The sequence below is a fragment of the Leucoraja erinacea genome, chromosome 4, assembly GCF_028641065.1.
Source record: "Leucoraja erinacea ecotype New England chromosome 4, Leri_hhj_1, whole genome shotgun sequence".
NCBI lineage: Eukaryota > Metazoa > Chordata > Chondrichthyes > Rajiformes > Rajidae > Leucoraja > Leucoraja erinaceus.
In genome coordinates this window covers 99,738,101-99,759,187 of record NC_073380.1, presented here as the reverse complement: position 1 = coordinate 99,759,187, position 21,087 = coordinate 99,738,101, and the positions used below count along the sequence as shown (strand labels likewise).

General features: G+C 41.0%; 1 protein-coding gene across 2 annotated transcripts in view; it reads right to left on the bottom strand.

Annotated features, from left to right (window-relative positions):
• rnf19a (ring finger protein 19A, RBR E3 ubiquitin protein ligase) overlaps positions 1 to 18,592 on the bottom strand; it is a 56,745-nt gene extending 38,153 nt beyond the window's left edge. For both annotated transcript variants that reach the window (XM_055634859.1, XM_055634860.1), the window contains exon 1: positions 18,444 to 18,592. The gene's annotated coding sequence lies outside the window, so the exon portion shown is untranslated. The remainder of the gene's footprint in view (positions 1 to 18,443) is intronic.
• Between the last annotated feature and the right edge of the window lie 2,495 nt (positions 18,593 to 21,087).

Sequence of the window (21,087 nt, the reverse complement as noted above, 5' to 3'; positions counted from 1 at the left end):
TACAGTTAGTAGCACATCATTTTCCTTGGCTTTAGGATGTTGTTAGATAGACCAGCTTTGTGGGCCCCCCTCGGTCATGACTGACCATGGGTGATGCATCCTAGTTGTTGGCTGCTTGCTCCAAACCTCAGCTGGGGCAACGTCGCTTGTGGCTGAAGAGACCAATGCGGGAGTGACAGTCTCTGTGGCAAAGGTCACATTTGTGTGTGGTCTCTGGTCTGTTGAAGTTGCTGCGCTCCTTTCTGCGTGCCCGCTTATCTGCCGCTGCATTTAACAGTTCCTCTTCCCCGTTTTGAGATGTTGGTTCAGGGTGCCTCTCCACCTCGTGCGGTCAGCGGCAAGGCTCTCCCTGGACTACACATTGATATCGAGCGCCTTCATTTCTCTTGCAGACATTCTTGTAACGTAGCTGGGGGCGGCCGATGGTTCTCCTCCCAGATGTCAGCTCTCCATAGAAGGTGTCTTTTGGAATACGGCCATCCTCCATGCGGTGGACATGGCCCAGCCACCGCAGTCTGCGCTGCCTTAGTAGAGTGTACATACTGGGAAGGCCAGCGTGAGACAGGATCTCGACGTTGGACACTCTGTCTTGCCATGATATGTCCAGGATACAGCAGATGCTTCCAAGGTGGAAGGTGTTGAGTCTTCTCTCCTGTCTGGCATATGTAGTCCATGTCTCACTGCCGTACAGCAGCGTGCTGTTGACACAGGCGTTGTAGACTGCTATCTTTGTCTTCACTGTCAGCTTTGGGTTGGTCCACACTCGAGTTGTGTGGCGAGCGAGAGTTGTAGCTGCCTTCCCGATCATCTTATCAATCTGTGTCCAAGGAGAGTTTGTCGGTGATGGTGGAGCCAAGATACGTGAACTGATGGACGGCGTCGAGTTCGTAGTCGTCGATGGTGATGACAGGCGGCGTCTCTGTATCCTGCCCCAGGACATTCGTCTTCTTCAGGCTGATGGTCAGCCCGAAGTCCTTGCATGCCCGATAGAAGCAGACCATCCGTGACTGTAGTTCCTGCTGGGTGTGGGACACAACTGCGGCATCGTTGGCAAACAACACGTCTCTGATGAGAGCTTCACGTACTTTTGTCTTTGCTCTGAGGTGGGTCAGGTTGGAGAGCCTGCCATCTGATCTAGTACGCAGGTAGATCTCCCTCTGTTGCAGTGCCGAAGGCATGTTTCAGGAGCAGAGCAAAGAAAATCCCAAAGAGCGTGGGAGCACTGTGGATGTCGAAGGGCTCAGAGAAGCTGCCATTGAACAGCACTATCCCCATCATGTTGATGTGGAAGGATTCTATCATGCTCTGCCGTTTTGGTGGGCAGCCGATCTTTGGCAGAGCCTTAAATAGGCCATATCTGTTGATGAGGTCGAACGCCTTGGTGAGGTCAAAGAAAGCAACATACAGGGGCATCCGCTGTTCTCTACACTTCTCCTGGAACTGGCGAAAGGAGAAGACCATGTCTACTGTTGACCTTCCAGCTGGGAAACCGCACTGTGACTCTGGGTAGACACGTTCTGCCAGCTTCTGCAGGCGGATCAAGATGACCCGAGCAAAGACCTTGCCGACGATATTGAGGAGGGAGATGCCTCTGTAGTTGTTGCAAGTTGCTTCTCTCGCCCTTGTTCTTGTAGAGGGCATCACTCATGTCCTGCGGTACAGCTCCTTCTTGCCAGCACTAGCAGAGGACTTCATACAAAGGAAGCAGTATGGTAGTCTTGCAATGCTTGATCAGGTCAGGGGGAATCCCGTCGCTGCCTGGGGCCTTGCCCGAGGCCAGGCTGTCATTGGCCTTGCCTAGCTACACCCATCTCATCGAATCAGCTATTATTCACAATCAAATCTGGACAAGAAGCAACATACTTCACTGGGTGGGGGTAAACACTACTGAACAGGATTGTTAACTAGGCATACATCAATGCACAATTTTAGCAAAGATCCACTGAACGATGATGTTCAAAACAAAACTAGGTGCAGGTAGGCCATTCGGCCCTTTGCACCGCCATTTAAATGATCCTGATCATCCAACTCAGTATCCCGTACCTGCTGATCCCCTTGGCCACAAGGGCCACATCTAACTCCCTCTTAAATATAGCCAATGAACTGGATCAACTACCTTCTGTGGCAGAGAGTTCCAGAGATTCACCACTCTTGTGTGAAAAAAGTTCTCCTCATCTCGGTTCTAAAGGATTTCCCCCTTATCCTTAAGCTGTGACCCCTTGTCCTGGACTTCCCCAACATCGGAAACAATCTTCCTGCATCTAGCCTGTCCAACCCCTTAAGAATTTTGTAAGTTTCTATAAGATCCCCTCTCAATCGCCTAAACTCTAGAGAGTATAAACCAAGTCTATCCAGTCTGTTGTCATGGCTTCCATAACCCTCACTTTATTCTGCATTTGGAGGATGTACTATTGTGGTATCTGTTGCCTTTTCTTGGGCTTTCACAAAGCAGTCAAATTATTGACATGGAAAAATATAAAGACATCAGCATTAAGCGCAATTTACGTCAAATGACAATTGAAGAATTAGTTTCTACGCAGACACCACTATTAAATTATTTTCTTGGTATAAATTTTACGGCTTGTTAAACCATTCTCCATTCCTTGGGCCACAAATTACTACATCACCATACCAAGCAGTAAATATCGTCCTCAGTGCAAATTATTACTTACAGGTATTGTATTCACTTGGATGGTTTCTTTGAATCAACACTTTTCAAATACATGTTACAATTTTACTTGCAGTCCCCCTTTGACTTAAGAATTTCAAAAGGACGACGACAAGAATGAAATAAAATTTGCTTTGGCCACACCTACTCCTCTCCACAAGTGTTATCATTTTGAGGTGCATCCAAATCAATTGCACACCTTAAAACAGAAAGACCATTGACCAGAAGCCGAATGAAAGATTACAAATCTCAGCGATAGTTTAACTTGGCAATCTTTTCCATATAACAGGATAAAGTCAAATCAGGACATCCCACAAATAATCCTTATTCTACTTCAACATGCCAACCAATCTTTTGTTAATATTTCAGTTGATTTTTGTCATTCCCTCCTCCTTGAATTTGTTTCAAATGAAACCAACCATCCCCCAGTAAACACACAGTTTTTCCATATGTGAATAAACTACAGTCAGTGGGTGAGGCAGCATCTATGGAGAGAAGGAATGGGTCGAGACCTGAAACATCATCCATTCCTTCTCTCTATAGATGTTGCCTCACCTGCTGAGTTACTCCGGCATCTGGTGTCTACCTTCGATTTTATCCAGCATCTACAGTTCCTTCTTACAAACTAGTCAGCATCAGTTTCAAGCTATTCATTCACATCCTCACTTTCAGCAGGAATCAAATGTTTACTGTTAGGAGAGTCAACCCCTGCACCTTTCTGTGCATACAAAGATCTTATTGCCAATTTTACACAAACCTTAAAAATAAATCACCCAGGGAGAATGAGCCAAACTGCAGCACTCCAATTGCCATCTCTATTTGCAAAGAGAATGGGCTCGCCTTCAATCTATTCAATACTTATAGTTCAGTCAGTTGCAGGATAAATCAAAGTAATTATGCAGTTAGCTCATTTCTGTTCCATTATTCGGACCATAAAATACAATTTGGGCATTTTTTTTAATGCAATGATATACACTGCATGCTCTTACACACCTATAATCAGTGGGAAGATTTATTCCGATTAGAATCATTTTAATATGTTTATATACGTTAATTTCAAAAGATACAATAATGGTTCATGTTTATAAAAAAATAAGTTATTTGCTTCATTCTTACACCTTGTAATTTCTTACTCCAAATCCACCAAGGGCCAGCATGATTGTGAGGTGGAATTATAGGCTTAGATTTTGAATTATCTGTTAATATACACACGGCTCAATATTTTCATTTATATTTTTGCCATTTAATCTTTTCTCCCAAGAAACATTTTCAGCACTTGGTTCCTTTTATTGCCTGGCAGTTTATGCAGGTGGTGAAAGGTTAGATATGCCTCCCACATAACAGCATCTATAAAACAGGTGGAATTTAAAACTGCAGTCAGAGCTAACACATTAATTTAGACCTGTGCAGCACAGAAATTATGTGAAGGGATAAAAAAACAACTTGATCTCAATGCTGTAAGATATACTATAATTAATCAAATTTATTTAGAAACAAGGCTATCCCAAATAATCCACAGGCATAGGTCCATATCATGAATAAAATTTAGTCATTAATGCATTAATATGCTATAAACTAAATTAAAATGCCATTCATTAAAATTGAAAGTTTGGTTATTCAGTCTCTGAATATCATAGATCTAAACAACCAAAGTTTGTACACAATTCTCATCCAAAAGATAAAAGTAACTCCAACTGACACCAGTGTTCCTGGTGTAGGAAAGATGAATAAAATGCTCAGGGTTCCCACACCTGCCTGCTACCCATCAGCCAAAATGATAACGCAACTACAAGGAAGTTGCTGAAAACAACATCAATCTCCTGCAGTAATTGGCTGAACAACATCAGATGTGAAATTGTCATGGATACGGTTCAAAGACAAGAGTTTGGATGATCTGAACATGTGCATTCAACCAATTCAGAGCAGAAATCAAAATCCAATTATGTGATCATCTCAGAGAGCAGGTTAGAGGAAATTATGACCAGAAGATCAAGCTGTAAATAGTTAGTCCTCACATCATATGCAGATCCAATTTTGATCACGGAGAAGAAGATATTTTAAGCATTGTAATTAAGCACTAATCTACCTTTGCCTGAAAAACTGATATCCGACCTTGTATATAAACATTATAGATGAAATAAATAAAGCCAAGAAACTGGAATAATGAGAGCAGAACAAGGCGATTGTAGTTCAACCCACTAAAAGCATGCTAATAATAAAGAAATTTGCAACATAGCTGAATGAGCACAATTTGGAAAGGATTCCAAGCTACAGAAATGAAGGGTAGTCTACTAACATTCACTTTCAAAGTTCATGTGAACAAAACTGCACAAAAATGACTCATGCTTGCATAATTAAGACACTCAAATGTCCTTCAAACAGGTTCAGCAAGACAACAGGCATTCTTCCCAGCATGCAGAAACTCCCATGTTCCATGAACTCATTTATATTTCTGATGTTCCCTTTGATCTAGTTCACAAGCAACTGATTTTCCAAGGTAGGTACAATTCTCATTTTCACTTTGAAAACAGTGCCAGGCACATAATTTTTTTTTTAAATATATCTGTTGTGTCGATATTTGGGCAGATAACTTAAGATTACTGTGTAGGAAAGAAATGCAGATGCTGGTTTAAATCGAAGATAGACACATAATGCTGGAGTAACTCAGCAGAGAAGGCAGTATCTCTGGAGATAAGGAATGGGTGATGTTTCGGGTCGAGACCCTTCTTCAGACACTCGTTCTGGTACTGGGCCTAGAATCCAGGTGAGTTGACAGCCCCGGCCTGCTGCCAGCCAGTGGAGAGGCAAGGGGGCGACAGAATCATTGGTCATGGCTTGCCAAAAGTGCAGGTAAAGGTCAGGGCAGTGGCAATGGCAGACATGGCAGAAGAAGCTGTGTCAGCCGGTGGCGGCGGCAGTAGGTGCGGCCTGTAAGTGGTGGCGGGCCAGGGAAGCGTCCATTGTAAAAAGCAATAAAAACAAGGGTTTAACATATATTAATGTCGGGCTGCATTTTAGTCAATTTGGCAAACTCCAAGGGGTTTGTGAAGCATGAACATTGTTCTCTACAATGCAGGTTACATCCTGGTAATAGGAAGGATTAGCAAATTTTAGATGGAAGTGATGACTGCTAATCAGCTCATTCTCCTGGATTTGTTTTAAATGCTTAAACTCAGACCTGGTATTCAGCCCTTGAAAGATTGATCAATATAGAATGCTATGGGAGGCACTTTGTTGTTGACCATTTTGGGGCACAATCTAACCATAAACATAGAAAACAGATGCAAGAGGAGGCCATTCGGCCCTTCGAGCCAGCACCGCCATTCATTGTGATCATGGCTGATCGTCCCCTATCAATAACCCGTGCCTGCCTTCTCCCCATATCCCCTGACTCCACTAGCCCCTAGAGCTCTATCTAACTCTCTCTTAAATCCATCCAGTGATTTGGCCTCCACTACCCTCTGCGGCAGGAAATTCCATAAATTCACAACTCTCTGGGAGAAAAAGGTTTAGGCTGCTGGTCATGACTTCTCTGGAGCTCCTAAACCAAGATGGGAGTGGATGAGTTTCTTAAATTATGTCCAACTACAGTCATAAGTTTGTAGCGTTGTACTTATTCTTTATAAATTTGTCCACAAAAGTCTTCATAATACCACCTCAAAATCTCATTAGTCAATTAACTTGGAAGCTTATTTCATGGTTCAATGCTCAACAGCACTAAATAGGTTCAAATAAGGATTATAGGTGTATTGTGACCTACAAACACAAGGTTCAAAAATAAACATTTTAGATTCTTAGCCTTCAAGTGATCTGTAAATGATGCAGCAAAAGTAAACAGCTGATCATCATTTTTAAACCAGCAAAGTGAAATGGTTACATGCAATCAAACATGGAAATCTTTTCTTACACAATTTATTTTGATCTTGCATGGGAAATACCTTCAGTCTCCTCTCCATAAAATTGTTTACTGAAACCAAAGACCTTAGGCAGGAATGCCTCAACACCAATCTAAAATAGTTAGGCAAAAATATTCTTAAATTCCTCCCACCATACATAGTTGGAATACAAAATAAACTGGTTGTATTAACTGTCAACAAACCTTCAATACCTCTCCAATCAAGAGTGACCTAAAAGTATTTAAGACAATTGAAATGTGGAAAAAGTAAAAATAAGCTAGTGACTCAAACTGTAAATAAATTGTGGTTGGTCAATTATAATGGCACTCTACATTAAATTGGAAAATCCAAGCAGCAGGATTCAAAAATAAAAATCAGACTAACATATGCCTCACTGTATCCCTTACAATACAAGCAGTCATTCATTATTTAACAGCTGGCTTGAATCATCTAAAGCCACGGGATTCAGATGGGCTTTGCTCTTGTGGAGCATGACATCATCCAAATCTGTTAATTATATTGCAGCTGTATAACCACCCAAACCAACCTCCACTCTTTATTTCAAAGACTCAAACTTAGTGAAATATTAAAAATTTTGACAGTGAGATTAAAATAAAACATGGAGGCATGCCATGAAAGCTGAAGTAGCCATGTTGGATAATAGGCTAAAGAGGGTTAAATATTGTATTGTGCCCTATCCATACAGTTCTCAAACATAGTTAAAATTACTTTTGTCTAAACTTTTATTTTAGTTACTTTAGTAATTCACTATTCAGCCAAATTATCACCTGGAAACAAACCTACTTAGAAACATTCCCTGGTCGAATTCCAGATTAAAAATGCTCACAAATTTTATTCTGCATTGGTGCTAATATTCCTGCCATCTTCCTGATAATGTGGCACACCTTCCATGTAAAGGAATCCAGCAGTTTTCAAATCAAACTGCTTTAAGTATGAATACTATTTCAGACAGGACTTTATCCAGGTGTTCAGGGCTACTATGCGTATTAGCAAAGTGTTATTGTACCCATTAATTGCATTTTCCACCCTAGTTTTGTTAATAACTATTACATTTAATGCTGATGTTTTACTAGGAAAATAAACCAGAAAAAAAGTGAAACATAAATTCAAAAATAAAAGTTGTTAAATGCTGAGATTAATTATAAAGGGTTAGCAAAATTTACACCAGTGCTTTTTAAACTATTACAGTGATATTCACCCTTGAGTTTATCACAAAATTTCATTGCTCTCGACTAAATTCTCTTCTGATTTTTGGTAATTTTCATCTTATTCTCCAGTGTGTATAATTTTATATATCATTTATTTTGTCACATGAGCAAAAAACATAAATTAACTAATTTCTTAAGCATTTTGTTTTACTCAACTTTTTGCACATCCTAAAAATGTAAAGAAAACCAAGGAGTGACATTTTTTTTTTAATTACCACTGAAGTTGGAAAATCATTCTATTAGAATGATAAGAAAACATTCCAATGTCTAAACACTGGGCTGCAGCCCCATCCTACCCTTTCAGGCTTTGATTACTGCAGTTTTCTTCTTGGAAAAGTAGCTCAAAAAACCATGGAGTATGTGATTTACTATATTAGTATTCAACTAATATAACTCTCCCTGACAAACGCTCACAATACCACCAAAGAACTTGTCATATTTGTAGTCATTACTGATATACCCGATATGCTGACCTTAATGTTTGAACACAATGACTCACATGCTTTGTTCCCGCACTACCCTGGCCATGTCTGCAACAGTGGTGGTGTAACCAGGGTTACCAAAATCAAACTCACAAAATACTGAATCGCTAGAATAGAAAATGCAGAACATCACTACAAGAAAATGGCACAATCTAATTTCATTATTGGTTCAAAACGAGGCTCAAATCTCCTTAATATAGCTAGAATTCATGTTGCTTGATGCAAATAAGTGCTGGTAGATTGAAGTACAGTAAATATATATAGCCCGAGTCTAAAATTCTGAGTCTGAAGAAACGTCTCGAACGGAAGCATCGCCAATTCCTTCTCGAGTCTGAAGAAGCGTCTCGACCTAAAACGTCGCCAATTCCTTCTCTCCATAGATGCTGCCTCACCCGCTGACTTACTCCAGCATTTTGTGTCTACTTTCGATTTACCAGCATCTGCAGTACTTTCTTAAATATATATAGTATTCTAATTCTAGCAGAAAAGTGACTAAATTGGCAACACTAGAATTCTATATATATTTAAGAAAGAACTGTAGATGCTGGTAAATCAAAACGTTTCAGTTCAACAGTTGCCTGCGGTGATCCGTCAGTGTTGTCATTTCTAAATTTATGATCCCACTAGCTTGTCTGGTCTTCCCTAAAAGGTTATATTACAATAGATTTGGGAAATATCCTGCTACTTTGAAATTAGAAAACCATAGGAAGAGAAAAAAAACATATCAAATTTTCAGCTCAACTGCCATTAAAACCAATAAGAGCTTACTAACCACTTTAATGGCAATGCCTTTAAGTATAGAAAAAATAATATAAATATCTGAACAAATTAAGTCATTTGCCCTTCCAGTTTAATTCACCCCAAAATCATTTCATTCGTCCTTGAGTGAACCATTCACCAGTTTAAGACGCACTGACTTGTAGCACACAAATCTGAGGTTCCTTATATGGAGAACATGCAGCAGGAAGTAAAAATATTTTCAAAGCAAACAAAACATTGTGAGCCGAGTAAGACGAGACAAATCAGTTCTTCTTTTGAGTGGTTTTTGTTTCTTTGAGTATTTATAATGTTGATACTCCAAGTAACGTAAAACAAAAATGGTTCAAGATGACCCCTTGTCCTTATGGGAAAACTCTTTGCCCAGATTCCAGACAGACACTAAATAAATGTCTCACAGATAACCCAAACTCAAGCCATAATAATTTAAGGCAGATACTGCAAGAGCAAAAAGCCAGGGCTCCCAAATTGCTCTGCAATCACTTTTTAAACTTAAATGGTCATGGATTATGTTTCTGGGGGGGGGGGGGGGGGGGGGGGGGGGGGAGAGGAATTGTACCAGATAGTTGAATAATTTAAATCATATAAAGCAATGTCAATATAATACATATTTACTGTCTTTCCCAAAACGCTAGCATAGATAAAACTAATATTATACAGGTGCTATCTATATTACTAAATCTCTGTTCTTGACAGCTTTTGGCCGTCTGTGCTGCGATTTCCGAGAGAACACCGCCACCTACGACCGTCACTTTTGGCCACCTCGCTCAGAGCCCCCCTCCGCCGCATGTGTGCCGAGGATTTTTCCCGTCGATGAAAAATAACAGAGATATTAATGTTTTTACAAAATTCACCATTCTCTCTGCAGCCCCTGCTGGAGGGAGGGGGAGGGACTATAAAACCAGGAAGTGGTGTGCCTCAATTAGTCTCTGCAAGATGGAGCTCTGTCAATTAGTCTCTGTCACTCTGAGCTCTGAATGACACTGAACAAATGTCTACATCACTGTGAGTACCCTTAATGTGGTTTGAAAATGAATATATGGTTAGTTTGAAGTAAAAAAAGCACTGCCTGCAAATGGTTGTTTGGTTTGAAGTAAAAAAGCACTCTCTCTCTCTCTCTCTCCCCACCTCTTTCTCTCCCTATCCCTCTCTTTCTCTCCCTATCCCTCTCTTTCACTCCTCCATCCCCTCAAAACCCCCTCCCGTCCCTCCCCCCCCACCTCTTCCCTACCCCCTCCCCCTCCCTGCTCCCCACCTCTCCCCTCACCCCCTCTCAGCATTCCCTCTCCCCCCCCTCACCTCACCTCCCCTCCTCTCTCACCCCCCTATCCCTCTTGCCCCTCTCTCTGTGTGTCTCTCGCTCTGCCCCTTCTCTCTTTGCCCTCATTTTCTACCCTTGCCCCCCCCCCCCCCCCCCCCATCTCTCTAGATGTGACTGCAAGTTGGGGGTTATGCGTCAGTAGATAGGGTGGTTATGGGGTGAAAGGAGCACATGAATAATATTAATATATCAAGGGGCGTAATTAGCGCGAGCCGCCGCAGCACCACCACAGCCCCGAAGTTGGCCAGCTTCGCGATAGTGAGCCCTGGCACTGCCTCCGGGAGCCACGAGGTCGGCCCCAGTTGGAGGCCACCAGCTCCGCGATTAGGCCTCAGCGCAGACGGAGACGGAGATACGACAAAGAAAAGGTCGCATCCCCCGAAGGAAGAGACTAAAACACGTTTCCCCTCCCCCCCACACATACACAACTAAAAATAAACTAAAACATACATCCAACAAAAGAAAACAAAAAAAAAGAAAGAAAAAGGCAGACGGACCGCAGCGCCGCCACTTCTAAATGGCTTATAATAAAAAGATTAAAAAAACTTAAAATTTATATATTTAATCATTTTGTTAAAATATTACAACCTTTAAGTTAATTTTATATGTAGATCTAACTCAACACAACTTAGTTGTATTTGAGGAAACTACACAATATTATTCAGAAGCGGAATAGGAATTTAATATCTGTTATCGGCAATGCCATATCAGCATTATTTCCTAACCATTCACAGCCAATAATAATTTACAGGTTAATTACCTTCTTCCAATCACATGGACAAGTGCAAAGTAACATTTTGCTAGGAAGGACAAGGAAATAAAGGGTGCAATTCTAAAGAGCGTGCAGGGACAGGGACCCATATTTACATATCCATAAATCTTTGAAATTATCACCGCAGGTCATGACATTAAGTAGTACCTATACTGGGATCCTGGACAGTAGAGCAAAAGAAGCTTTGCTGAATCATTACAAATTACTAGTTTGCTCCCAACGAGGGGGCAATGTCACATTATCAGATTCTGATTATGTAAAGATTCTGTAATGAAATAAAACAGTTAACCAAATTATTTCAGCGACTGGAGAAGCTGGAATTGTTCCTTTCAGAGCCAGAAATCAAAATGTAAAGACAATTTTGAACAATTCCTTTAGCTTACTGGTCCAGGTAGAGCGAATAAAGATAAACTGTTTCCATGGGCAACAATTGATACAATAATGTTTTCATGAAGGAAGTATTCATGATTTGGAATTCACGGACTTAAAAGATTCAATACAGGTACCCAAAACTGTCCATAATCACAGTTTTTCATAACACAATACTACAACAACCGCTCATGTATTAAGACATGCGAGTTGGAACAAAAGATAATTAATTACTCCTCCCCATACAAATTGCATGAGAGTGAATTTTAGCCCGTCATAAATTTTTAGGCTGTGATTTATGAATCCTGCAAGGTGAATTTTCATTACCTGAACAACCATAACAGGGGTTATCTGCCTTACTTAAAAAAAAAAAAAAATTTAGATTGGCTAATTGAAATCTCACTGATTGTGTCTCGATTTGAGTTTCAAGGAACTTGTACCTTCTTTCAATGAATATCCTGAGTTCTCAAGACTATCAAGTCAAAGTTTAGTTGTCCAGTCCAAATGTCCTTCTAATAAATTTCTCCAGTCATTACTGCTATTTAGGTGAATATTAAGACACCAAGGTGGAAATAAGGGATATTCATAGAAACATAGAAAATAGGTGCAGGAGTAGGCCATTCGGCCCTTAGAGCCAGCACCGCCAATCAATATGATCATGGCTGATCATCCAACTCAGTCATATGACATTACATCCAAGATGAAGACAATGCTAACACCCTGGGTAAGGCACTTCAGGACTTTTTCTTTAAACCCTCCAGTTCAAGGGTAGCAACAACCCAAATATTAACTTACAATTTCATTAAATAGTTTCCACTTATTGGTAACTTCATCTACTCTGCAGCTTCTGCAGTCATGTTTCTTCTCAGGATTCATTACATTTGTGGCAACTATAATGGGCAATTTTCCATTAAACTCCAAGTGATATGACACACCCGGTCATTATCAATTTCAATTTACCAAAAATTGATGCAAGACCATAACAAAGAATATCACATATCCTGTAATGAAGCTTCTTGGGAAAACAAAATCTGTGAAAAAAGTAACTGCTGTGTACTTTAATTACAATTTTGTTTTAAAGATAACTGCTGATGTTAGACAACTGTCCAACATTCATATTTGCATCAGATAGTATTTAATTTTTGGCTAACAATGTAGCTCCAGCTCACAATGGTTAAAGTTACTAGCTGTCTGAAGTCTGAAGAAGGGTCTCGACCTGAAACGTCACCAATTTCCTCTGCTCCATAGATGTTGCGAGTTTCTCCAGCATTTTTGTCTACCGATTTTCCAGCATCTGCAGCTCTTTCTTAAACTAGCAGCTTTGCTGGTGCTTTTACCAAATAATTACCATCCTCAACGACACCATGGGGATCATCACCGGCTGCCTACACCCTACTCCAACGGATCTTCTGCCGGTGCTCGCAGGTATCACACCTTCCAAGCTTCGCAGAGGGTACTTCACACACAGGCTGGTGTGCAAGGCCCCATCGGACGGCATACATCCTTTGCACCACCTCACCCAGGACTCACAGCAACACTGTGAACATATGCAAATGGAGGGGGGGGGGGGGGGGGGGGGGGGGGGGGGGGATGGTGGTGTCCAATCATCTGCCTAAGGCCAGAGATGAAAAAAGATGTGAGACAAAAGGAATGAAGAGAAGGAAAGGGGACAGTGTGGGGGAGAACGGAGATGGAGAGCGTTGGGTTGTAAGCTCCCCAAGTTGAATACGAGGTGATCTTCTTCCAGTTTACATGCGGCCTCACTCGGGCAATAAGGAAAGCGGAGGACAGAAAGGGCAGAGTGGGAATGGGAAGTGTGGTTAGCAATTCGGAGCACCAGTCAACCCTCGTGAACCGAGCGTAGGTATTCAGAGAAACAGTCGCCAGGTCTACATCTGGTCTGGTCGATGTACAGGAGGCCACATCAGGAAAAAAACAGATACAGGCGATGAGGTGGCTGACGTGAACGAGCCTCTGTCTCACCTGGAAGGGTTGCAGGGTTCCCTGGGATTTCTTCACATATAATGCAAGTTAAGCAATATTAAAATAGTACTCACATCTATAAAAATGTTGAATACCTCTTTCAAACTAAACAAATATATTAAAAAGGAAATTGCATTTCCTAATCTGCTCTTTGCTACAGATGCGTTTCAGATTTCACAACCAATATGACTTTGCCATCCCCGGCAAAATAGTATCTGATTGCTCATGGCATTGTTGCAAATTTATAGCGTTTTGCAATATCCAAAAAATATTCTAAATCACTGTACAGTGCCCTCCATAATGTTTGGGACAAAGACTCATCATTTATTTATTTGCCTCTGAGAAATTTGTAAAAGAAAAGGGAAAAAAAAAATCACGTGTGGTTAAAGTGCACATTGTCAGATTTTATTAAAGGGTATTTTTACACATTTTGGTTTCACCATGTAGAGATTACAGCTGTGTTTATACATAGTCCCCACTTTTCAGGGCACCATAATGTTTAAACACATGTTTTTAACAGGTGTTTGTAATTGCTCAGGTTGTGTTTAAATGCCTCCTAAATGCAGGTATAAGAGAGTCCTCAGCGCCTAGTCTTCCCTCCAAGTCTTTCCATCACCTTTGGAAACTTTTATTGCTGTTTATCAACATGAGGACCAAGTCGTGCCAATGAAAGTCAAAGAAGCCATTATGAGACTGAGAAACAAGAATAAAACTGTTAGAAACATCAGTCAAATCTTAGGCTTGCCAAAATCAACTGTTTATTACATCATTAAGAAGAAAGGGAGCACTGGTGAGCTTACTAATCGCAAAGGGACTGGCGGGCCAAGGAAGACCTCCACAGCTGATGACAGAAGAATTCTCTCTATATTAAAAAAAAATCCCCAAACACCTGTCCCACTGATCATAAACACTCTTCAGGAGTCAGGTGTGAATTTGTCAATGACCATTGTCCGTAGAAGACTTCATGAACAGAAATACAGAGGCTACACTGCAAGATGCAAAGCACTGGTTAGCCAGGAAAAATAGGATGGCCAGGTTACAGTTTGTCAAGAAGTACTTAAATGAACAACCGCAGTTCTGGAAAAAGGTCTTGTGGACAGATGAGACGAAGATTAACATATCAGAGCAATGGCAAGAGCAAAGTATGGAGGAGAGAAGGGACTGCTCAAGATCCAAAGCATACCACCTCATCTGTGAAACACGGTGGTGGGGGCGTTATGGCCTGGGCATGTATGGCTGCTGAAGGTACTGGCTCGCTTATCTTCATTGATGATACAACTGCTGATGGTAGTAGCATAATGAATTCTGAAGTGCATAGACACAGCCTATCTGCTCAACTTCAAACAAATGCCTCAAAACTCATTGGCCAGCGGTTCATTCTCCAGCAAGACAATGATCCCAAACATACTGCTAAAGCAACAAAGGAGTTTTTCCAAAGCTAAAAAATTGTAAATTTTTGAGTGGCCAAATCAATCACCTGATCTGAACCCAATTGAGCATGCCTTTTATATGCTGAAGAGAAAACTGAAGGGGGCTAGCTCCCAAAACAAGCATACGGTAAAGATGGCACCAGAGAGGACATCCAGCAACTGGCTATGTCCATGAATTGTAGACTTCAAGCAGTCATTGCATGCAAAGGAAATGCAACAAAATACTAAACATGGCTACTTTCATTTACATGACATTGCTGTGTCCCAAACATCATGGTGCCGTGAAATGGTGGGGGTCTATGTATAAACACTGCTGTAATTTCTACACGGTGAAACCAAAATGTATTAAAATGGCCTTTATTAAAATCTGACAATGTACACTTTAACCACGTGATTTTTTTCTATCACAAATCTCAAATTATGGAGTACATAGGGAAATAAATAAATGATTGGTCTTTGTCCCAAACATTATGGAGGGCAGTATAATATTCCATTGTTTCCAGTTTCACTTCCAAAGACGACAGTAACCCCTTGTTAACTTCCCTCTTGCCTACCATCATCATGCCATTTACCCATCTCAAATACTGAAACATCTCCATTATTCAAAGCAGTTTCTTAGAAGAGGAATGAAGAGGAAGTGAACAAAATTACATCCATACGATAGGAACCAAGTAATTATCTCGTTTCAATCTTTTCTAAAGAAACTGAAACCAAGGATAGTTGCAACAGCTGGATATCTCTGCAACTGTCAGTAAAGGGTTTTGGCAGACAAATGTAGTTTTACAGACATTACAGAGGTGCTGAAATATTTGTTCCATCAATGGCGTTACTGTAATGATGTGAACTCTCACCTGCCAAATATACAAGGCAGAGAAAAACACTGCAGTGTGTAGACCACAGCATACAAGAACATGTATTTGAGGCTTTCCAGTCCAATCTCCCTTTCTTCACGACTATAATTGCTGTGGTGTGTCTTAATGCTATAAACGTGGATGCTAATTTGTCATCCACAGCACATAGTAAAACCATGGAAACAATTTGTATTTCTCTGCACTCATAATTCCAACCAATACTTAAATCAAATCTGAAAATTAAACATCAAATTTATTGCCTTCCCTTATATCAACATTTATTCCCAGGCCAAATATGGCAGTACTCTGCTATAACCTGTTGAGAAATACTTTTGCCTTTGTTTATTTATCCTACATAGTTTCCAAGAAAGGAGGACTTAATTTTCTCCTCAATTGCTTCATGTGCTAAGGTCAATTTTATCAGAAAATGAGAGGAGAGTCAATGGCCATGCAGACATCTTGGGAGATGATAGTAAATTCCACCCCTATGCCAACATATTTTCTTGAAGTGGTCTTCTTCCAACTTTTTCTAAATTCATAGAACCTTTTTTCTCATGTTAAGACTGGAAACAAGTTTTGAAAATGTCATGTACTGATGGGGATGTCTGCACATACTGAAAATGTCTGCTAAAACCATAGCTGGCCACGGTAGCAGACACTGACTACACAGAGCTATTCTTTCTTTGAGAAACTATTTGCATTAACCAAAGAATGCTGCGATTTGCAGTGCCACTTTTCTGCCCAACTAAAAATATGCTATGCTTATAAACAAGAACAACCAAGGAGCAGGACGGGAAAAGGAAATATCTTCCTTGCCAAATGTTGTAAGAAATGTTTATCGTCCATACTTTGTACAAGACCCAAATACTTTTCATGAAGAAAATAACGGCCTGATGCAGTATGACAAAAGTTTGAGATATCCATTCCATATATCCATATCTGGACTATTAGAAACTTCTTTAAATCCGACAGGTTCCACCAATAAAAAAAAAATGTAAATACTGCAGAAGTCACTGCCCCAAAAACTCTCAGGCCTGCAGCTTCTCACCTTAAGCGTCATAGCTACATCCTTCTGGACACTATTGCCAAAAAGGGTGCAGAGAACAGTGTACAGTACGTAAACCTGCACCACTGTTACAATTTGCATTATAATGAGAATTAATGGTCGTGATGTGAAAGAAAATTGTTTAATATCATTTTAATTATTCATATCATTTTAATGTCAAAAGTAGGAGTTGCTTATCTTCATAGTTTCCCTCAACTATCAGAATAATCACATCAGCAGATTTAAGTTGTTCAAGTACCCTTGCTGGATCTTTTGGGTTTTATATTTTTAGTACAATGTAATCAACACTATAACACTGGTTCAAATCTTTCCAGTAATACACCACTTTATATTGACTGAAAAGACTAAATTTGAAATTTCACATTAATTAGATTTAAATTATTCCTGTTTTTTACTGTAACACTCGCTATACACAATTACATTGTTGTGAACATTAACGATACATAATCTGCTGAAAGTAAGATGCAACCTAATGTAAAAAACAGCAATAGAAAAACAACAAAGTAACTTAACAACAGGACAAGTGTCCTTTCCCACAACATCCTCCCCCCAACAGACGTCAGGATCAGTTGTCTTCCATTATACATTTTTATAAAATAAATTCACTCCTTAAAACTAAACCAAATGATTTAAAAGAGGTTTGCCATTTTCTATCCGCAACAATTTCCCATTCGAAAAGGAAAACATTAGTGACAGCTGTGGCTCAGTTGGTGCACTCTTACTCGAGTCAGAGTTTCCAGATGCAAGCCCTACTCCAGAGACTCCAGTATCAAAGCTAAGCTAACACCCCTGCAAAGGATGGAAGGACTGTTGCATTTTTGGAGGTGCAGTCTTTTGGGTGAAATGTTAAAATGAAGATCCTCTGCCCTCACATGTACATTTAAAAACAAACATCACACCATTAAACCAAACTAGGAGTCATCCACAGCAGTCAACAAGACTAAAATGGGTTACTAGATCTTTATCATTTTCTTTTGCGAAATTTGTTCACAAATTGATCGTCATATTTCCTACAACCGTGTCTCCACTTCAAAAATTCTGTGCAATACTTTGCAACATCAATAAATGCACATGAAGCGAGCTACATCAATGCAAGTTATTTTTTAAAAAGCAAAGTGACCCTTGACCCATGTAGTTTCTAATTTTGTTTTTAAGTATTTTCCGAAAACAGAAGCGAACATAACTGATGCCTTCAAGTCCAGTAGAGATTGGGACAGTGACCACAGAAGAGTATCTTGTAAAAGCTTCCGCCAATCGATTCTTTACAACATCTGGGGTTTTTTAAAAAATGTTATCTATTGTTAAGGGCGAAATAAAAATAGACGAGAGAGAGAGAGAAGAAAGAGAAAAGAAGATTGCAGCCCGAGTGCAATGCCCGGGGCAGAGAGGCATGGAAAGGGAGGTGGTCGCTTCCCCACCCCCCGAGCTGGCCTGCGATCAGCCGAGCACCCAGGTCCTCACGTTGGCCCAGGGGGAGAGGAGACGAGGGGAGCGGGTCAGACCCAGACAGCCCAGGAGGCAAGGCCCCACCGCCGGTCTCCCCTCACAACCCGGCCCGGCCACCCCCACCAGTCCCACCAGTCCCACTCCCACACTCACCAACTGTCGCCTCGGACATTAGTCGAGTTGTTGTTGTTGTTGCCGGCGGTTTGCGAGCCTCGACAATTGCCTGTACTCCACCCCTCGGCGCGACTCCGACTCCGACTCCCTCACTCTCACCCCCTCAATCTTTGCTCACTAGCTCACTCGCTCACTCGTCCCACCTCCCTCTCTCCCACCCCCCCCCACCGCACCTTCTGCTGACGCATGCGTCCCGTCCCGTCCCGTCCCCCACCCCGTCACCGCTTTCTGCGCCCGGCTGGACGTGACGTGACGCAGCGCCGCGCCAGCACCGAGTCAGCGCCAAGAACATACAACGCCCCAGCTTGGAATGAAGAGGGCGGGCGGGCGGCCTTCCCCACTTCAGTATCTCCATCAAGCCTGGCCGCACACCGAACAGTAAATACCACCCCGGGCAACGTGTTAGTTAGTCTGCGTTTACTCAAGCCGGAGAAGCGAAAACTGTGCACGAATGGAGCAATCTTTGGAGTGGTGTGGGGGGGGGGTCACTTTAAAACAATAAATCAATGGCGTTAGACTCATTTGAGAAAGGAATTAACATGCAACACGGTGGTGGCTTTCATGTCGCTTTAAAGATGTCTTCAAGTACTTTATTCCCGATGTTGGGGAAGTCCAGAACAAGGGGCCACAGTTTAAGGATAAAGGAGCTATTTGATAATCATTACCAAAGATAGGTCAAAATGCTGGAGTAACTCAGTGGGACAAGACAGCATCTCTGGAGGGAAGGAATGGGTGACGTTTCGGGTCGAGACCTTTCTCCAGACATGACGATTGATGGAATATTACAGTCAGTTCATCATGGATGACTAAGAATGTGTAAACAGATGCTAAATAAACATTTAAATAGAAATACTGGAAACGAGAATAATCTCCCAGCTCTTAGAAACACAGAAAATAGGTGCAGGAGTAGGCCATTCGGCCCTTCGAGCCTGCACCGCCATTCAATATGATCATGGCTGATCATCCAACTCAGTATCCTGTACCTGCCTTCTCTCCATACACCCTGATCCCTTTAGCCACAAGGGCCACATCTAACTCCCTCTTAAATATAGCCAATGAACTGGCTTCAACTACCTTCTGTGGCAGAGAATTCCAGAGATTCACCACTCTCTGTGTGAAAAATGTTTTTCTCATCTCGGTCCTAAAACATTTCCCCCTTATCCTTAAACTGACCCCTTGTTCTGGACTTTCCCAACATCGGGAACAATCTTCCTGCATCTAGCCTGTCCAACCCCTTAAGAATTTTGTAAGTTTCTATAAGATCCCCCCTCAATCTTCTAAATTCTTCATAATAGTGCAATGGAATCTTTTACATCCACCCAAGGGAACAGACAGGGGCGTAGGTTTAATATTTCATTCCAAAGACAGCAGGGAAGAAATGGCCTTTTCCTTTACAGATTGCATGTGAACAGAATTTCACCTGGGTTACCATTATTTCCAGATGAAATCATGTCCATCAGGAAATTGTATTGGCCCTTTCCATGTGTTCATATTTGCATTCTCCACGTTGATTACACGTGTAATGTTAGTGCATTTTGGACAGAAATTAAATTTGCAGGTTACAATAATATTCACGTGATAGATTATTCTTGTTCAAAAAAGTAAATTACCATGTGACCATCTGTTTTAGCTAGACCAATAACTGCTGAAGAAATGTTAAAAGTTATTTTGAAAGCACGGTTTATAACATTCCAAAGATTATGGGTAAAAAAGAAAGACTTGCTTATTTGTTTATTATGACACAGAAGGATGCAATTTGGCCTCTTGGTTCTCAGCCAGTTAACAGCAGAGAAATCTCATTTGTCACATTCTCAGATATTTTCATATCTGAAAATTCCCTCGCTACTATAGTCCTGCAATCCATTCTCGCTCATTTACCCATCAATTTCTCTTTAATTTTTTGTGCCACTAATCTATGCTAAGGGGTGTTTTTCTATCACTGCCAACAATTATTTGGGAATGAAGGAAACCAGAGCACCCAACAGAAATCACACATGGGGAAAAATTGCATAGTATAAACATAGAAACAAGTCAAGTCAAGTTTATTGGTCACATACACATATGAGATGTGCACTTTCATTTCACTGCACATCTCATATGTGTATGTGACATATACTTAACTTGACTTGAAACATAGAAAATAGGTGCAGGAGTAGGCCATTCGTCCCTTCGAACCTGCACTGTCATTCAATATGATCATGGCTGATAATCCAACTCAGTATCCCATACCTGCCTTCTCTCCATACCCCCTGATCCCTTTAGCCACAAGGGCCACATCTAACTCCCTCTTAAATATAGTTTGAATTATATGTCTGAAAAGACACATGTATTCGGATTGTCACGAAATTCAAAGAATGTGCAAAGTAATGTTCTTTGATATGATGCCAATGTTCAAAAAGGAGAAGCATTAAGGAAATAAATAAGTGGCTGACACCAAGGTATTAAGGTACTGTTACCTTCGTAAATAACTGGGAGTGCTTCCAGAATAACAATATTTGGTACAGGAAGAAGAGTTGCACAGAAACCACGAAAGAAGGAACAAGAGAATTTGCAGGGAACACTTTGGTTACCATAACTATTCATTGAAAATGGATCAATTGGTGGAGAGAGACAGAGAGGAAAC